The 19414-nt window shown below is 40.1% G+C and overlaps 1 protein-coding gene and 1 long non-coding RNA gene across 18 annotated transcripts in view; both read left to right on the top strand.

Moving 5' to 3' along the window:
• The window catches only part of NCKAP5 (NCK associated protein 5), a 1104646-nt gene that overhangs the window by 367509 nt on the left and 717723 nt on the right, over window positions 1-19414 (top strand). The window lies entirely within an intron of this gene.
• Window positions 12994-19196, top strand: LOC309662794. The gene is made up of 2 exons (XR_014264970.1): window positions 12994-14566; window positions 14881-19196. It is a non-coding gene; the product is annotated as an uncharacterized lncRNA (long non-coding RNA).

The following is a 19414-nucleotide window of genomic DNA, read 5'->3' as shown; positions in this document are numbered from 1 at the left end:
CGTGGCTTCCCCTACTCTCTGTTTGGGTAGGAGGCATATTGTGAGACTAGGCAAATTCACTTGAATGAATCTCATTTGTTACTTTCAGGTCAATAAGCATTTTAAGCATTCTGGGGCTGGCAGCACTCTCTTTGTCATATCCCATAATGTCTAAACAGGGCTTTCCCTGGAGAGGCGTTAACCAAAAGAAATGTAATCCTTTACATCTTACATAGGACATACTTGAGTTAAAAACAAAACTAAACTGGAGAATGAATCCATTTGGATGATCAGGCATTTTCTTATAAATGCTAAAAATACATTAGGCAAACTCTTAAAATCGACTTCATTAACTTCTTGAAATTGCATACACGTTAATAGGATTTTTATTATTAATTCTTCTAATTTGTTTATAGTAGGCTCTGAAAGGGGTCTTATTATTTTTTTGAGCCTAACTATGCATTGATGAGACTCATTAAGCATAATGGAATCTGGCAGTTTATCACCCAGATTAAAAGCCCTTTCCCTGTAACCTCCATTTACCCTTCATATTTAGAGGCACCTCCTTGGCATCAATCAAGGGCTTGGTGTAATTTCCCAGATTTCTCAGTAACAGAATCTCTGCGTAGCTAGGCATGCCCTTCCTGTCCTGCACTGCCCCTCCTCCCACCCACATTACATGAATACTCAATTCTTTTCAGTCAAGCAGAGTTGTAGAAAGTACACAGAGTTAAGTTGTTTGGGTAAATGCAATCTTGCCTTTTCTATCATTTCTTTCCCAAGGCTTTTCTGGTCATATTTCTTCACTTGAGCCTTGTTCTGCAGGGAACTATCAGAAATCAATGCCCTTTACAAATGCTAAATGTCTCTTTCTTGTTATGAATGGAACATTAGCCACCTAAGGTCTCCTGTCTTCCCCCATCGTGACTAATAGGATTGTAATTTCATCAAGGTCTCTGATGGAATCAAAACCCCTACCAGTGAAACGTTAAGTGGATTTGGATGTCACCTGATCTCCGAGATGAAATTCAAAGCAATGTCTATTTAAAGGTTCAGAGACAGTGAGGTCTCAGCTCAACTGGCTGCTCTGACCCAATCGAGGTGTCCCTGATGGGGCAGCCTGGATGAAGATAATAAATCACTTCTTAAGAAACACTTTAAGCAAAATATAGGATACCGAAGCAGATACAAGGAAGACGCAGTGACTTGTGTTTTAGTCCATCCTCTGCATTTATAATCTCCTTTTTCTCTTTTACAAATAAATCAAAAGAAAACATTCAAATGCTGTTTAAGCCACATAAGATCCTGTTCCAACATACAAAGAAAGTGCTATAGATCAAGTGGTCATATTTTAAGGATTTTTCTGGTTTTTATTAATTGTTGTTTTCCTTTGGTATTGCCTTATTGGTCTTCCATATTTTCACCCTAGCCCCGCATTGGTGATAGCTGCATGAAACGAGAAGGGCATGGCTTAAGATTCAAAACAAAACAAAGCTGTATCGCAAATTGGAAGTTTGAACGTGACCTCTTGGCCTTAGCGCACAAATCTACAAAGCCAAATAGTTATAGTATATTTTAATGCACAGTAACACTTAATATTTCTTTACTCTTTGCTTTCCCTTCTAAGAGAGTGAACCTCATCTTAACCATGTGTCTCTGTCAAGGGATCACTGTTTTCGGAGACATTCATTCAAAACCTTGGGGTCTTTGGGACTCAACCTTTTACTCCCCCAGCCTCCCAATTCTGATCCCTTGCTAATTTCTGAAACTCGCCATCACTTCCTTGGTCCTGTACCTGGCCCCCTGGACTCCAGTCTCCCACTGTCAGTCCGTCCTACATGCTGCTGGGAGACTCATGTCAGTTAAATGGCTTTCGCCACATGGTTTTCTTGATGAAAGTTGTCCATGGCTTCCATTTCTTTCCACATCAAATCTAAACCACTCTTTCCTTGGCTTTAAAGCCTTTCATGATCTGTCTCCACTCCACCCGTCCAGCCCTATTCTCTTTCCTCCCCAGCACATGCAGTCTTATTTCTACCATCAATCATCGGTCATGATGTCTGGTTATGTCTCTGTGGAAATATCCTCCGTGATCTTAGCCTTTTCAAAGCATATCCATCTTTGACCCATGAGGCCTTCTCTGGTACTTCTGTCTTATCTTCTACTCCTCTGTATTCATAGGGATTTGTGATACGTGTGGTATAATGTCATACTTTATTCTCTTTTATTTTGGATTTATATGTGCTCCATGCCCCAGCACACACACACACACACACACACACACACACACATTTCTTAAAGTATTTGTAGCAATTACTTAAGTAGATAGCATCTTGTAATATTTGAGCATTGTTTCCTACTTATATTTCTTATCTCCTCTATCCAGTCATTAGCTCTTCCAAGACACGGACCGTACGTCATGCTTCGTTTTCAAATGTGGCGTGGAAAAATGGAGAGGACACAGAGCTGGGAGTCAAAGGACTTGAGTTCAAATATAATTTTGCTACAAATTAACAACCACTTTGGTGGATTATTTGAACGCAGAAGGACTAAATGATATAGAAACTGTTAATAATTGCATTTTTCACCAAGGGTTAAGAGCTTTTTTCCCCCACAAAAATAATACTTTCTCATTGTAAAAAAAATTCAAATAATGGAGAATCGCTTAAAGAAGAAATTTTAAAAATCAGCTGAACTTACACTCCCCTGAGATAGACACTATATTAACATTTAGGTTTTTTTTTTAATGTATTTATTGTTATTTATCTATTTGTGGCTGTGTTGGGTCTTCATTGCTGCACGCACTCTTTCTCTAGTTGCGGCGAGTGGAGCTACTCTTTGTTCCGGTGCGCGGGCTTCTCATTGCGGTGGCTTCTCTTGCTGCAGAGCATGGGCTCTAGGCATGTGAGCTTCAGTAGTTGTGGCACGTGGGCTCAGTAGTTGTGGCTCGCGGGTTCTAGGGCACAGGCTCTGTAGTTGTGGCACATGGGCTTAGTTGCTCCATGACATGTGGGATCTACCCGGACCAGGGTTCGAACTCATGTCCTCTGCATTGGCAGGCAGATTCTTAACCACTGCACCACCAGGGAAGTCCCAACATTTAGGTATTTATCATTTCACATTGATTTTTTTTTTTATCCATGAGTGCACATAGGTAAGAGGCCTATCTATCTACCTATCTATCCATCTACCTATTTAATAATGGGAAAGATACTTCTTGGCAGCTTTTTTCACTTAACAATATAAGGTAGACATACTTTCACTTCACACAATTACTATGGCATTGTATGGATATTAAAGCATATATAGTCCCTTCTTGAAAATGTATTTTAGAGAATGAAGTAGGAATAGACATACATACTGGCTGCTGAAAAGGATATATAATCTCCAACTGATTATCTTTGATGAGATATTCCTGCCTTTTGTGCAGAACCGTTCATTGAACTCTGGCTTCCTCGCTGAATCTTTGCTCGCTGGCCTCAGTTCAGCTGATTGGGCTGAAATCTCCACTTCTGGCTTCTCGTGAGCTCCAGCTTCGCCTGTACCACACAGATGCACAGTCCCTTAGCCACAATCCCAACATCCAAAAGGCCCTAAGAGTCAATAGTTTTCTTTTCTTTTTCTTTCTTTTTTTTAAAAACTTTGGCCCAACTCAGTCGGCAGAAAAACCTGATGTAAACTGGTGTGAGGCAATCTATAGTTTTTATGTAATTCATTTGGTGCAAACACATGTTTCACTTTCAAAATATGAATGTATTTGACTATGAGTTTCTGCCCCAAGTCCTTCCTGGGAGGGATGCATAATATAGAGGATATGTTCTCTATTACCTAGCTCATAAATATAAACTATTCTGAGTTCCCAAACGTAGCTGGTACAAAGAGTTTTGAATAACAGATTGTAGCCTAAATTTATGAGATCTACAAGCCCCGTGACTAAAATCAGCACTTTGTTTTTTCTGGTTTGGGCTCATTTTAAAAACTCAATAAACAAGGGTGTTGGGCATTACAGCAGTGGTTTTCAAACTTGTACTTTCTTTCTGGGCTTCAAAAAACGTCTTCAAAGAAAATCTTACCTAGAAAACCAACCTGTAGCTGAGATATATGTCAAGTCCTTCTCCCTGGAGGGGAAGCCCAGAGATTGGAGTCTACTGGGACCCTCCTCCAATCACCCCAAGGTCACCTCTGCTCTGGTCTGGTGAACACAGCTGCAGTAAAAGCTGACAATTTCTCAGGCTCTGAGATACCAGGGAGGGCAGGGCTGCAGCTATGGTGACCTGGGACACTGGCCAGGCAGATGGTACCACCATTCCATGGCTGGGAAGGGCTTTGTTGTGGATGTTTCTGCTGTTTTGTTCCGATAAACAAGAGTTCACATTTAGCATTTAAGAAGAACTCTAAGGAGATTCCATAGAAGCTCAAGTTATTTCAAGGTTGAACATACACATGGGAGTTGAGGATCACTTGTCTTAAAATTTATTAACCAATCCCTATTTGCGTTATTCATTTTCAGTGTTTTTATATGATAAGTAAGGTCATGGTGAACATAAATTCACATATATTTGTATATATTTCTATTACAATTTCTTTATGATAAATTCTGAGAGTAAAAATGCATATGCACTTTAAATCTTTTGTATATAGTGTCAGATTGTCTTCCAGAAAGATCGAACCAATTTATACCTTGTATGACCTTAATGTCCCTTTAAGTCCTGATTTTGAAAAACTTAAATCAATAAAAATTAAAATTAAATCAATAGCAAAAATTAAAAATTAAATCAATAACAAGTGTTTAACAATGCTTCCTCAGTGCTTTTGTTTTATTTCTGGACTATTCTAATTTTTGAAGTGTCATATGAATTTAATAAGCACCAGAAAAGGGGGTTACATCAAAACAAATATTTATTTAGTTGCTAGTATTTAATTAAAATATTTATTTAACATTTAAATCATCAATATTGTTTTAAAAATCTCTAGTAAAGTTGTGACTTTATTTTCTTTACCCTTTTACTATTGATAAGAGATTTATAAAGAATGGCCTCAAAATGGTATTTCTCACTTAAAATGGTTGTTAAAAATTGCAAAAATTAAACTTTCAAAAAAGTTGTGCACTAAAAAATGTTCCCACTTCTGCAGGTTTTTTATTTTTAAGATGAACCAATCTCTTTTTCCTCTAGTCTTTTATTATGTGTTTTAAATGTGTGGTATCAAGAAAGTGTCTGTCACTGAAATAAAAATAGCATATTGTTGAATAAGGCATTTTTCTGGAGAAATATTGGCGACTAACATCTTAGAAGAATATTTTAGTGTCAGCAAGGCACACCTCTGCTATTTTAATTATTAAAGGTTTTGTTTTGTTTTGTTTTCCTCAAGGTGACTGAATTGTAGAGTGAACACATTTCAGATTGAATGAAACTATCGTTTTCAGAGGATATAGTTCTAACAAGAAAAATGAGAGAAAATGTGTTGAAATCCAAGAAACTTTAGAAATCAGATCAGTAAATAAAAGAGGACTCTCCTGATGGTGTCCATAATTATGCCTGTATGAGTAGAGTGTTGGGTCTTTAGTGTATTCACAGACTACATTCAGAGACTACTCTTTTTGTAGTCAGTTGCAGTTTTGAAGTTAGCTACATGCTGAACAAGATGTGAGAAAAGAAACTTCCCTTGCCTTCACGGGACTTAGGTCTTTTAATCTAAGTATAGAATCAAGGCGTGTGTGGGTATTTTTTTCCCGATTTGGCCAAGTATAATCATGGGATTCTGGAAGACGCCCCACCATCCAATAAGTCTGGCTCATAGGTAAGGCAGGCAACCGGGGGCTAGCCTGACACGTACCAGGCAGTGAATAAGTATTTGGAGCATGACCCAAGCTGGTTTTGTCTTTGGGGGTTCAGATATACACACATTGAGTCCATTTTTGTCATTCAACACACTTCACCAGCTAGTAGGCAGATGGTGAGGAATAGGAAGTAAACCTGGAATGCTCTTAGCCAGCACTCATTCCAACAATCTAGTCATTGTTGAAAAAGGTAGAACTGATACTAACAACACTGCTTGTGGTTCTCAACAGTTTGTTTTTTTTTTTTTTAACATCTTTATTGGAGTATAATTGCTTTACAATGGTGTGTTAGTTTCTGCTTTATAACAAAGTGAATCAGCTATACATATACATATATCCCCATATCTCCTCCCCCTTGCGTCTCCCTCCCAACCCTCCATATCCCACCCATCTAGGTGGTCACAAAGCACCGAGCTGATCTCCCTGTGTTATGCAGCTGCTTCCCACTAGCTATCTATTTTATATTTGGCAGTGTATATATGTCCATGCCACTCTCTCACTTCGTCCAACCTTACACTTCCCACTCCCTGTGTCCTCAAGTCCATTCTCTACGTCTGCATCTTTATTCCTGTCCTGCCCTTAGGTTCATCAGAACCTTTGTTTTGTTTTGTTTTGTTTTGTTTTGGTTCCCTATATGTGTGTTAGCATATGGTATTTGTTTTCTCTTTCTGACTTCCTTCACTCTGTATGACAGACTCTAGGTCCATCCACCCACTACAAATAATTCAATTTCGTTTCTTTTTATGGCTAATATTCCATTGTAGATATGTGCCACATCTTCTTTATCCATTCATCTGTCAGTGGACACTTAGGTCTCTTCCATGTCCTGGCTATTGTAAATAGAGCTGCAGTGAACATTGTGGTACATGACTCTTTTTGAATTATGGTTTTCTCAGGATATATGCCCCCAGTAGTGGGATTGCTGGTCGTATGGTAGTTCTATTTTTAGTTTTTTAAGGAACCTCCATACCATTCTCCATAGTGGCTGTATCAGTTTACATTCCCACCAACAGTGCAAGAGGGTTCCCTTTTCTCCACACCCTCTCCAGCATTTATTGTTTGTAGATTTTTTGTTGATGGCCATTCTGACTGGTGTGAGGTGATACCTCATTGTAGTTTTGATTTGCATTTCTCTAATGATTAGTGATGTTGAGCATCCTTTCATGTGTTTGTTGGCAATCTGTATATCTTCTTTGGAGAAATGTCTATTTAGGTCTTCTGCCCATTTTTGGATTGGGTTGTTTTGTGTTTTTTTTTTTGATATTGAGCTGCATGAGCTGCTTGTAAATTTTGGAGATTAATCCTTTGTCAGTTGCTTTGTTTGCAAATATTTTCTCCCATTCTGAGGGTTGTCTTTTCGTCTTGTTTATGGTTTCCTTTGCTGTGCAAAAGCTTTTAAGTTTCCTTAGGTCCCATTTGTTTATGTTTGTTTTTATTTCCATTTCTCTAAGAGGTGGGTCAAAAAGGGTCTTGCTGTGATTTATGTTATAGAGTGTTCTGCCTATGTTTTCCTCTAAGACTTTTATAGTGTCTGGCCTTACATTTAGGTCTTTAATCCATTTTGACTTTATTTTTGTGAATGGTGGTAGGGAGTGTTCTAATTTCATTCTTTTACATGTAGCTATCCAGTTTTCCCAGCACCACTTATCGAAGAGGCTGTCTTTTCTCCATTGTATATTCTTGCCTCCTTTATCAAAAATAAGGTGACCATATGTGCGTGGGTTTATCTCTGGGCTTTGTATTCTGTTCTATTAATCTGTATTTCTGTTTTTGTGCCAGTACCATACTGTCATGATTACTGTAGCTTTGTAGTATAGTCTGAAGTCAGGGAGCCTGATTCCTCCAGCTCTGTTTTTCTTTCTCACGATTGCTTTGGCTATTTGGGGTCTTTTGTGTTTCCATACAAATTGTGAAATTTTTTGTCCTAGTTCTGTGAAAAATGCCATTGGTAGTTTGATAGGGATTGCTTTGAATCTGTAGATTGCTTTGGGTAGTACAGGCATTTTCACAATGTTGATTCTTCCAATCCAAGAACATGGTATATCTCTCCATCTGTTTGTATCATCCTTAATTTCTTTCATCAGTGTTTTAGTTTTCTGCATACAGGTCTTTAGTCTCCTTAGGTAGGTTTATTCCTAGGTATTTTATTCTTTTTGTTGCAATGGTAAATGGGAGTGTTTCCTTAATTTCACTTTCAGATTTTTTATCATTAGTGTATAGGAATGCAAGAAATTTCTATGCATTAATTTTGTATCCTGCTACTTTACCAAATTCATTGATTAGCTTTAGTAGTTTTCTGTTTGCATCTTTAGGATTCTCTATGTATAGTATCATGTCATCTGCAAACAGTGACAGCTTTACTTCTTCTTTTCCGATTTGGATTCCTTTTATTTCTTTTTCTTCTCTGGTTGCTGTGGCTAAATCTTCCAAACTATGTTGAGTAATAGTGGTGAGAGTGGATAATCTTGTCTTGTTCCTGATCTTGGAGGAAATGGTTTCATCTTTTCACCATTGAGAATGATGTTGGCTGTGGGTTTGTTATATATGGCCTTTATTATGTTAAGTTCCCTCTATGCCTACTTTCTGGAGGGTTTTTATCATAAATGGGTGTTGAATTTTTTCAAAAGCTTTTTCTGCATTTATTGAGATTATCATATGGGTTTTCTCCTTCAATTTGTTAATATGGTGTATCACATTGACTGATTTGTATATATTGAAGAATCCTTGCATTCCGGGGAAAAATCCCACTTGCTCATGGTGTATGATCCTTTTAATGTGCTGTTGGATTCTGTTTGCTAGTATTTTGTTGAGGATTTTTGCATCTATGTTCATCAGTGCTATTGGCCTGTAGTTTTCTTTCTTTGTGACATCTTTTTCTGGTTTTGGTATCAGGGTGATGGTGGCCTCGTAGAATGAGCTTGGGAGTGCTCCTCCCTCTGCTATATTTTGGAAGAGTTTGAGAAGGATGGGTGTTAGCTCTTCTCTAAATGTTTGAAAGAATTCGCCTGTGAAGCCATCTGGTCCTGGGTTTATGTTTGTTGGAAGATTTTTAAACACATACTCAATTTCAGTGCTTGTGATTGGTCTGTTTATACTTTCTATTTCTTCCTGGTTCAGTCTCGGAAGGTTGTGCTTTTCTAAGAACTTGTCCATTTCTTCCAGGTTGTCCATTTTATTGGCATACAGTTGCTTGTAGTAATCTCTCATGATCCTTTGTATTTCTGCAGTGTCAGTTGTTACTTCTCCTTTTTCATTTCTAATTCTATTGATTTGAGTCTCCTCCCTTTTTTTCTTGATGAGTCTGGCTAATGGTTTATCAATTTTGTTTATCTTCTCAAAGAATCAGCTTTTAGTTTTATTGATCTTTGCTATTGCTTCCTTCATTTCTTTTTCATTTATTTCTGATCTGATCTTTATGATTTCTTTCCTTCTGCTAACTTTGGGGATTTTCTGTTCTTCTTTCTCTAATTGCTTTAGGTGTAAGGTTAGGTTGTTTATTTGAGATATTTCTTGTTTCTTGAGGTAGGATTGTATTGCTATAGACTTTCCTCTTAGAACTGCTTTTGCTGCATTCCATAGGGTTTGGGGTCGTCATGTTTTCATTGTCATTTGTTTCTAGGTATGTTTTGATTTCCTCTTTGATTTCTTCAATGATCTCTTGGTTCTTAAGTAGTGTATTGTTTAGCCTCCATGTGTTTGTATTTTTTACAGATTTTTTCCTGTAATTGACATCTAGTCTCATAGCGTTGTTGTTGGAAAAGATACTTCATACCATTTCAATTTTCTTGAATTTACCAAGGCTTGATTTGCGACCCAAGATATGATCTATCCTGGAGAATGTTCCATGAGCACTTGAGAAGGGAGTGTATTCTGTTGTTTTTGGATGGAATGTCCTATAAATATCAATTAGGTCCATCTTGTTTAATGTATCATTTAAAGCTTGTGTTTCCTTATTTATTTTCATTTTGGCTGATCTGTCCATTGGTGAAAGTGGGGTGTTAAAGTCCCCTACTATGATTGCGTTACTGTCGATTCCCACTTTTATGGCTATTAGCATTTGCCTTATGTATTGAAGTGCCTCCTATGTTGGGTGCATAAATATTTACAATTGTTGTATCTTCTTCTTGGATTGATCCCTTGATCATTATTCAGTGTCCTTCTTTGTCTCTTGTAATAGTCTTTATTTTAAAGTCTATTTTGTCTGATATGAGAATTGCTAGTCCAGCTTTCTTTTGATTTCCATTTGCATGGAATATCTTCTTCCATCCCCTCAGTTTCAGTCTGTATGTGTCCCTAGGTCTGAAGTGGGTCTCTTGTAAACAGCATATATATGGATCTTGTTTTTATATCCATTCAGCCAGTCTATGTCTTTTGTTTGGAGCATTTACTCCATTTACATTTAAGGTAGTTATCAATATGTATGTTCCTATTACCATTTTCTTAATTGATTAGGGTTTGTTATTGTAGGTCTCTTCCTTCTCTTGTGTTTCCTGCCTAGAGAAGTTCCTTTAGCATTTGTTGTAAAGCTGGTTTGGTGGTGCTGAATTCTCTTAGCTTTTGCTTGTCTGTAAAGGTTTTAATTTCTCTGTAGAATCTGAATGAGATCCTTGCTGGGTAGAGTAATCTTGGTTGTAGGATTTTCCCTTTCATCCCTTTAAATATGTCCTGCCACTCCCTTCTGGCTTGCCGAGTTTCTGCTGAAAGATCAGCTGTTAACCTTATGGGGATTCCCTTGTATGTTATTTGTTGTTTTTCCCTTGCTGCTTTTAGAATTTTTTCTTTGTATTTAATTTTGATAGTTTGATTAATATGTGTCTTGGCGTGTCTCTCCTTGGATTTTTCCTGTATGAGACTCTCTGTGCTTCCTGGACTTGATTAACTATTTCCTTTCCCATATTAGGGAATTTTTCAACTATAATCTCTTGAAATATTTTCTCAGTCCCTTTCTTTTTCTCTTCTTCTGGGACCGCTATAATTTGAATGTTGGTGCTTTTAGTGTTGTCTCAGAGGTCTCTGTGACTGTCCTCAATTCTTTTCATTCTTCTTTCTTTATTCTGCTCTGCAGTAGTTATTTCCACTATTTTATGTTACAGGTCACTTATCCGTTCTTCTGCCTCAGTTATTCTGCTATTGATCCCTTCTAGAGAATTTTTAATTCCATTTATTGTGTTTTTCATCTCTGTTTGTTTGCTGTTTAGTTCTTCTAGGTCCTTTTTAAATGTTTCTTGTATTTTCTCCATTCTATTTCCAAGATTTTGGATCATCTTTACTATCATTACTCTGAATTCTTTTTCAGGTAGACTGCCTATTTCCTCTTCATTTGTTTGGTGTGATGGGTTTTTGCCTTGCTCCTTCATCTGCTGTGGGTTTCTCTGTCTTCTCATTTTGCTTAAGTTACTGTGCTTGGGGTCTCCTTTTCGCAGGCTGCAAGTTCGTAGTTCCCATTGTTTTTGCTGTTGCTCCCAGTGGGTAAGGTTGGTTCAGTGGGTTTTGTAGACTCCCTGGTGGAAGAGACTGGTGCCTGTGTTTTGGTGGATGAGGCTGGATCTTGTCTTTCTGGTGAGCAGGACTGCATCCGGTGGTGTGTTTTGGGGCGTCTGTGACTTTATTATGATTTTAGGCAGCCTCTCTGCCAGTGGGTGGGGTTGTGTTCCTGTCTTGCTAGTTGTTTAGTATAGGGTTTCCAGCACTGTAGCTTGCTGGTCATTGAGTGGAACTAGGTCTTAGCGTTGAGATGGAGGTTTCTGGGAGACCTTTCACCATTTGATATTATGTGGAACCGGGAGGTCTCTGGTGGACCAATGTCCTGAACTCGGCTCTCCTACCTCAGAGGCACAGGCCTGACACCCGGCCAGAGCACCTAAACCTTGTGAGCCACATGGCTCAGAAAAAAAGGGAGAAAAAAAGAAAGAAATAAAATAAAATTATTAAAATAATATTTTTTTAATTATTAAAAAGTTTAAAAATTAAAAATAAAAAAAAGGAAAGAAAGAAAGAAGAGAACCACCAAACCAAAAAACATATCCACCAATGATAACAAGCGCTATAAACTATACTAAAAACAAAACAAACAAAATGGACAGACAGAACCCTAGGACAATTGGTAAAAGCAGTGCTATACAGACAAAATCACACAAAGAAGCATACACATACACAATCACAAAAAGAGAAAAAGGAAGAATATATATATATCTATGTATAAAATTTTTAAAAAAAAGAAGAGAGCAACCAAATCAGTAAACAAATCTACCAGTGATTGTAAACTCTGAATCCTAAACTAAGATAGACATAAAACCAGAAACAAATTAGATGCAGAAAGCAAACCCCAAGTCTGCAGTTGCTCCCAAAGTCCACCACCTCAATTTTGGGATAATTCGTTATCTATTCAGGTATTCCACAGATGCAGCATACATCAAGTTGACTGTGGAGATTTAATCCGCTGCTCCTGAGGCTGCTGGGAGAGATTTCCCTTTCTCTTCTTTGTTCGCACAGCTCCTGGGGTTCAGCTTTGGATTTGGACCCGCCTCTGCATGTAGGTCGCCTGAGGGCATTTGTTCTTTGCTCACACAGGATAGGGTTAAAGTAGCAGCTGCTTCGGGGGCTCTGGCTCACTCAGGCCGGGGGGAGGGAGGGGTACGGATGCGGGGCGAGCCTGGGGCGGCAGAGACCGGCGTGACGTTGCAGCAGCCCGAGGCGCGCCGTGTGTTCTCCTGGGGAAGTTGTCCCTGGATCACGGGACCCTGGCGGTGGCGGGCTGCACAGGCTCCCGGGAGGGGCGGTGTGGAGAGTGACCTGTGCTCGCACACAGGCTTCTTGGTGGTGGCAGCAGCAGCCTTAGCATCTCATGCCCGTCTCTGGGGTCCACGCTGATCGCTGCGGCTCGCGCCCGTCTCTGGAGCTCATTTAGGCGGTGCTCTGAATCCCCTCTCCTCGCGCACCAGGAAACAATGGTCTCTTGCCTCTTCGGCAGCTCCAGACTTTTCCCGGATTCCCTCCCGGCCAGCTGTGGCGCACTAGCCCCCTTCAGGCTGTGTTCACACCGCCAACCCCAGTCCTCTCCCTGTGGTCTGACCTCCAAAGCCTGAGCCTCAGCTCCCAGCCCCGCCCGCCCCGGCGGGTGAGCAGACAAGCCTCTCGGGCTGGTGAGCACTGCTGGGCACCGATCCTACGTGCGGGAATCTCTCCGCTTTGCCCTCCGCACCCCTGTGGCTGCGCTCTCCTCCGTGGCTCCAAAGCTTCCCCCCTCCGCCACCCACAGTCTCCGCCCGCGAAGGTGCTTCCTAGTGTGTGGGAACCTTTCCTCCTTCACAGCTCCCTCCCACCGGTACAGGTCCCGTCCCTATTCTTTGTCTCTGTTTTTCCTTTTTTCTTTTGCCCTACCCAGGTACGTGGGGAGCTTCTTGCCTTTTGGGAGGTCTGAGGTCTTCTGCCAGTATTTAATAGGGGTTCTGTAGGAGTTATTCCGCATGTAGATGTGTTTCTGATGTATTTGTGGGGAGGAAGGTGATCTCCACGTCTTACTCCTCTGCCATCTTGAAGGTCTCTCCTACAGTTTCTTAGTTTGAACTCTCATGAGATTTTGTGTGCATGTGCACACACATGTGAGTGTGTTAAGGGCATGTGCACACACATGTGAGTGTGCTAAGGGTGTGTGCACACACATGTGAGTGTGCTAAGGGCATGTGCACACACATGTGAGTGTGCTAAGGGCGTGTGCACACACATGTGAGTGTGTTAAGGGCATGTGCACACACATGTGAGTGTGTAAGCACTAGGCTACCTGTCAGCTTACTGAGCTTGTAGTCCCTTGAAACAAATAAAAAGACACATTGACATTTTGAACACCCTGGTATGAGGCATGGGAAACACAGCATCATTTCTGTGCTAGTCTTGCCAAAACAGCCTCAGTCCAGCATGAAGGGAAAAAAAAATAGACAAACCCACATTGAGAGACATTCTTTAGAAAGCTAATCAATATTTTTCCAAAGTGTCAAGAAATTGAAAGGCAGGAAAAGACTGAGAAAGTGTTGCTGACTGGAGGAGACTGAGAAGAGATAACAACCGGATGCAAAGTGGGTCCCAGATAGGATCCTGGTGCAGAAAAAGGACATTAGTGGGAAAACTGGTCAAATTCGAGTAAGATCTTTAGTTAAGAGTATTGTACCAGTGTTAATTTCCTGGTTCTCATCATGGTGCTGTATTTATATATAATTGGTTAACGTTAGGGGAAGCTGGGTGAGGAATGAAATGGGAATTTTGTACTAGTTTTGCCATTCTTTAGTCTAAAATTTGTTGAAAATAAAAAGGTTTTCAAAAAACATGTTTTTCATAGGAACTTTTCATAGGTTCCTTGAGACACTTCAGTTTTTAATCATTCTAATAGGACTGCACATTTATCCTGAATAAACTTAGGCTTATTCATGTAAGTCACTTGCCCCAGCATATGATGGTTAGATCAGAGTCAGGAAGACAGACTTTTGAATTCCAGCTCTGCCATTTATCAGAAACTTGACTTTGGGAATTATTTAGTTTCTCTGGGCCTCAATTTTCTCATCTCTAAATATGGAATGAGGATGGGGAAGAGGGTGATGATGATACTAACACTTTGTGAAGAGGTTGAGAGGGTTAAATGAAATAACATTTAATAAGTACTTAGCATGATGGTTAGGACATAATAAGCGCTTTATAAATATTAGTTGTTGCTCCTGATATTATTATTGTTAAAATCTCTTTTCCTGGGCTTCCCTGGTGGCGCAGTGGTTGAGAACCTGCCTGCCAATGCAGGGGACATGGGTTCGAGCCCTGGTCTGGGGGGATCCCACATGCCGCGGAGCAACTGGGCCCGTGAGCCACAATTACTGAGCCTGCGCGTCTGGAGCCTGTGCTCCGCAACAAGAGAGGCCGCGCTAGTGAGAGGCCCGCGCACCGCGATGAAGAGTGGCCCCCACTCGCCGCAACTAGAGAAAGCCCTCGCACAGAAACGAAGACCCAACACAGCCATAAATTAATTAATTAATTTTTAAAAAAATTTTTTAAAAAATCTCTTTTCCTTTATTCAGCAGTAAAATGTAAATTATGTCCCATTTCTGCTATAAAGATAAAACAAACTATTGTATCTAAAACATTCTGTGTTCCTGGCACCCAGTTGCTGCTAAGTAAGGTGTGGTTACTACTCTCCATGCATCCATCCGTCCAGTATTTTTGAGGGTCTCCTATGTACTAGAGATTGGCATATCTTTAATGTGAAAAGCACTGCTATTAATCTCTGAACAGGTAGAGTAATCATAATAAGCAATGCCTCATATGTGTGGAGCACATTACAATCCATACAGAGCTTTCTCAGACATTATTTCATTAGACACCTTCTGAAGCATTTGCTGTAGTTGTCAGTTTCCATTAATGTGGGTGAAGACAGTGAGTGTCAGAGAGGCTGTGATACATCTTAGCTTATGTGACTCGTCAGGGGGTTGACACACTTCTTCTGTAAAGGGATCAGCAGTAAATGTTTTAGCTTTGTGGGCCCCGCGGTCTCTGTGCAGCTCTTCAGCTCTGTCCCTGGAGCCCGAAAGCAGCCGTAGACAGTCAGTGAGCAAACGCATGTGACTGTGACGCATGTGACTGTGTTCCATTAAACCTGATTCACAAAAATGGGCAGCGGACCGGATGTGTGGGCCCCTGAACTAGTCAGTGCAAAGCAGAAACTCAACTTGAGATTGCTGACTCCAAGTTAAGGCATGCCACAATCCTCTGTTGCATCGTTTCAGCACAGTTGTTACGCAGAGAACACTGCAGTACACCTCTGCAATTTCACTTAACTAAAATGAGCATCTAGCCCCTGTTTCTATATTCTGCTTCTTGGTCATCAAGAAATATTTTATTAAACACTCAGGAGAAATCCAGATTCACTTTGCCTCTCAGTTCTGTTACTTTTATCCAAAATTTATGAATGGGAATTTTTCTTAGGGAGCCCCTGTAACCATTGATGTCTTTTCTAATTCTCATACACCCTCTTTTAAAACATTACATTCTAGAAACGCTTTCTTCTTCTTTCTCTTTTTGGTGGGAGTGGGGAGAGGATCAGCCTAAAAACTGATTTGTTCAATAGCTTCTAAACGCAGCTTTCGCCTTTGATATTGAAGATTTTAAAAATTCTGAAATGTCCTTAAAAAAACAGACACTTTTTTTGCTTCTAATATGGGCCCCTCTCTGACACATCACGATTCTCCAAAGATTGCCAGCAGTGCTTCCGCAGTCCCACCTGAAGTCCTTCCATTACCCAGGGTGTAATTGATTGGTGAGGGTTGGCTTTATTCAAAGCAGCTTGCTGATGTCCTGAGGGATCTCTTCACTTATCTTGGGCCTCGTGTTTTCCTCTTCTCTTCAAGGTGGAGATCATTTGCCTCGATAGCAAAAGTGGAAGCAAAATAGGAAGTGAATGATTCTGCTTTCTCATTACCTTCTATTAGCATTACAGCATCCGCATCAAGCAATGAGTCAAACCCATCCTTGTTCTCATCTGACTCTAAACACAGTCTTAACCTAACATTCTTTGTAGATCTCATCAGGTTTTGTAAGCCTTGGCTTACCCTGGGCTTTTTGATGCTGTTTTCACAGACTTAAGTTTCTCTTCCCTGATTATTTGTCCTTCCTTCCATACATCCTAATCTTATTCTCACTTAATTACAGAACCAAAATAAATTTACAAATTGAAAACCATAAAAGCAATACAATTCAAATACATGACATGGATTTAATATGACAGTGCTGTTTTGCTGAAACATTTCCCAGACCTGCACCTTGAACGCAGTCTTCTATGATCTTTTCCGCTCGGAGTAGGTTCTTTTGAGCCTGGCTCCCCTGTACGGTCTCATGATGTTTGTTAGCCCAACAGGCCTTCCAGTTTTTACCCTTCAAGCTATACAATGTTTGTTAGTTTAGTGTGTGTTTATATCATTTTTGCCTTTCCTTGTGGCAGGGATATGCCATTATCCATTAAGTCTACCTCTGTTCTCTTTTGATTAGCTTTTTTGTCAAGAGCATCATGAACAAAAGTACAAAGACGACACTGGACCACGTGGCAGTGTTCATTCAGAAGTTGTTTATTAACACATTCAGAGTATACTTCATATTCATTTTTATGTCACTGAAATGAGATCAAAAGTTTGAAGGTGTTTATTGAGATTTTTGTGTTTTCATAAAATATGACTTTTGGATACTGGGGAGATCCCTGAATCTATGTTAATCTATATCTGCAGCTCTGTTTAAGGAATATTGACTGAGACAACCAAACCCTTCTGGTTTTTTCCTAAACATTCAGCTGTTTCCTCCCCCAAATTCTCCTCCGTCCTCTTCTAGCCATTCTTGAACTGGACATGTCTACTTAGGCTCTCAAATTCTTGAGTTTTCTCTGAAGAATTTCAGAGCCACTCAAGATCTGACTGCAAGTTTCTCTGCTTTTATCACTGCTCTACCTGAATTAAAAGTAGGGTATGTTTGTTAGCTGTGCAGCGGGTGAGGCTATCCCCGGCATCTCAGATGCATTGCTCCAAGACAAGACCCAAACCCCTGGTTAGCGATATGATAGGAGTCCATGGCTGCGTCTGAAGATCTCAGGGAGAGGTCTCCCATCACCAGAGAGGAGGTCCTGTCTCCCGCTTGAGGTTGCCCACTGCTGTCTCTGACCATGGCTGTCTCCCACCTTTTATGTATAAGATGGTTATGAATTCTCCCTCTGAGCTGGTATGTTTTTCCTTCCATGAAAAGACCCTCAAACCATTTATTGGTTCCAGTTCCTTTGCAGCTCCATGAATGATCTTCTAGTGTTTCTGGAAATATTATTTCCCTTTCAACCAGTTGGGACATGGAGAACAAGCCCCAAGATACATCACCTGCTCTGACACTTGTCAGACACTGCCTGGCACGTACTGTATAGATGATTCTCAGACTCTGGGGGGAAGGCACTTCATCGTGTTACCATCAGGACAATGAAAGCCTCCCTTGCTGTCTAGACCTACCCGTATTCTACTAAACTGGAGTCCTTTGTCAGCCTACCTAGAAGTCCTATGGGAACCCTGACATGCAGACTTCCTCTTGCCAAGCCTGTTGATGAAACCTTCCTTTTTACACTTCCTTTATCACAGCCTGAGAATGGGCGTTTTCTTTAGGTCTCTTCTCTCCTCTTTCTTCCTCTCACTCTTTTCTCTTCTTTCTCCTCTTTGCCTCCATCGTTTATGGGTTACTCATCAGCCCATGTTTGTATAAAATAATACCAGCTCTACTTTTAGGAGGAATGCACAGATACTGGCTCTCTGTCCTAGAGCATCTCTCACTCCCTCCAGCTCAAGTCACCTCCTCTCTCTTCTCCTTGCTTCGTATCTCTGCTCCTATTGGATTTCTATCTGGGTACCCATGATATCGAATCATCCTGTGTGTAAACCGTACACACTTTTCAGAATTGGTTGTTTGGGAAATTAGTAACTCAGTTGTGTTTCCAGGAAACTTTTGCTTAGGAATTGTTTCTGTAGTTGGTCTGCCTGTAATTAGAAATTCGACTTCAACTTCTATATTTATCCTCTGGATGCCACTCTCCTGGTGGCAAACTACTGGATTCATTGAAATTCTCTTCCACCTACAGCTGACTTAGAAATGTTTCTCTCCAAAAATCAGTCATGATACTGAAATCAACTCTGCCAATCTGGGGACCAAAAGAGAGGGCCATGTGAGATGTCTGATGATAATCAGTGTGTTATTTCAGGACTTTTTCACATTCCAGGATGGCAGTGGGGCGGTCAGGCAAGAAAGATATAAAATCATGTTCTTGTTGGGTGGTGTGAAGGTTGATTGTGTTGTTCAGCTCACAGTCTTTAGTCTGGATTGCCTCTGGCTAATGTCAAATGATCACTTTCACCCTTAGCTACCACCTCCAAATGGTCTGTGCCATAGAAGAAGAGAAAATAAGTGATTTTTAATAAGGTTGTTATTGCTTCCCTTAATTTCACACAATCATTAAATATATTCTCCAAAACTGCATTTTCTAAGTTATGCCATAGCCGAAATATATACAGTATAATTAGTGATGGAATTTTAAGAGATGTAATTGTGGAAGACCTTCTTTGGGGTCTCTTCCTAAAGGATACAGGCAAGAGTTCAGCTGGTATTCAGAAAAGTACCGTGTTAAAAGTTCTTTCTAAATCCTGAGAAACTGACCTGGTTGTACAGATATGCTTCATCTTCATGGTGAATTCAATAACCTTTCTGGCTGTGTTATTTATAAAATGACTTTTGCTTATAGATATTCAAATATATGCAGTTGGTTATAATCCCAGAGAAAATAAGGGAGGTGGGTGGGAAATGGATTCCTGAGTCATTAGTATGGAGACTTATCTCAAACACAATAGATTTTCGTCATGACAAATCACATAAAGTCTCCATAGCAACTTCACATAATTATGCATAAGATTTCAGTGTAGTAACAAAACTAAGCCCAGAAGAAATTGTAAAGAGTAGTGATATAGGGTGAGAGAGATGTGGAGGTAGGTGGCACATAGGAAGATTGAAGGGGGACAGTTCTAAGATGTGAAAAATGCACAAAGGACA

The sequence above is a fragment of the Balaenoptera physalus genome (assembly GCF_965194825.1).
Source record: "Balaenoptera physalus genome assembly, chromosome: 6".
Classification (NCBI taxonomy): Eukaryota; Metazoa; Chordata; class Mammalia; order Artiodactyla; family Balaenopteridae; genus Balaenoptera; species Balaenoptera physalus.
This window is presented reverse-complemented; position numbering and strand designations above follow the sequence as displayed.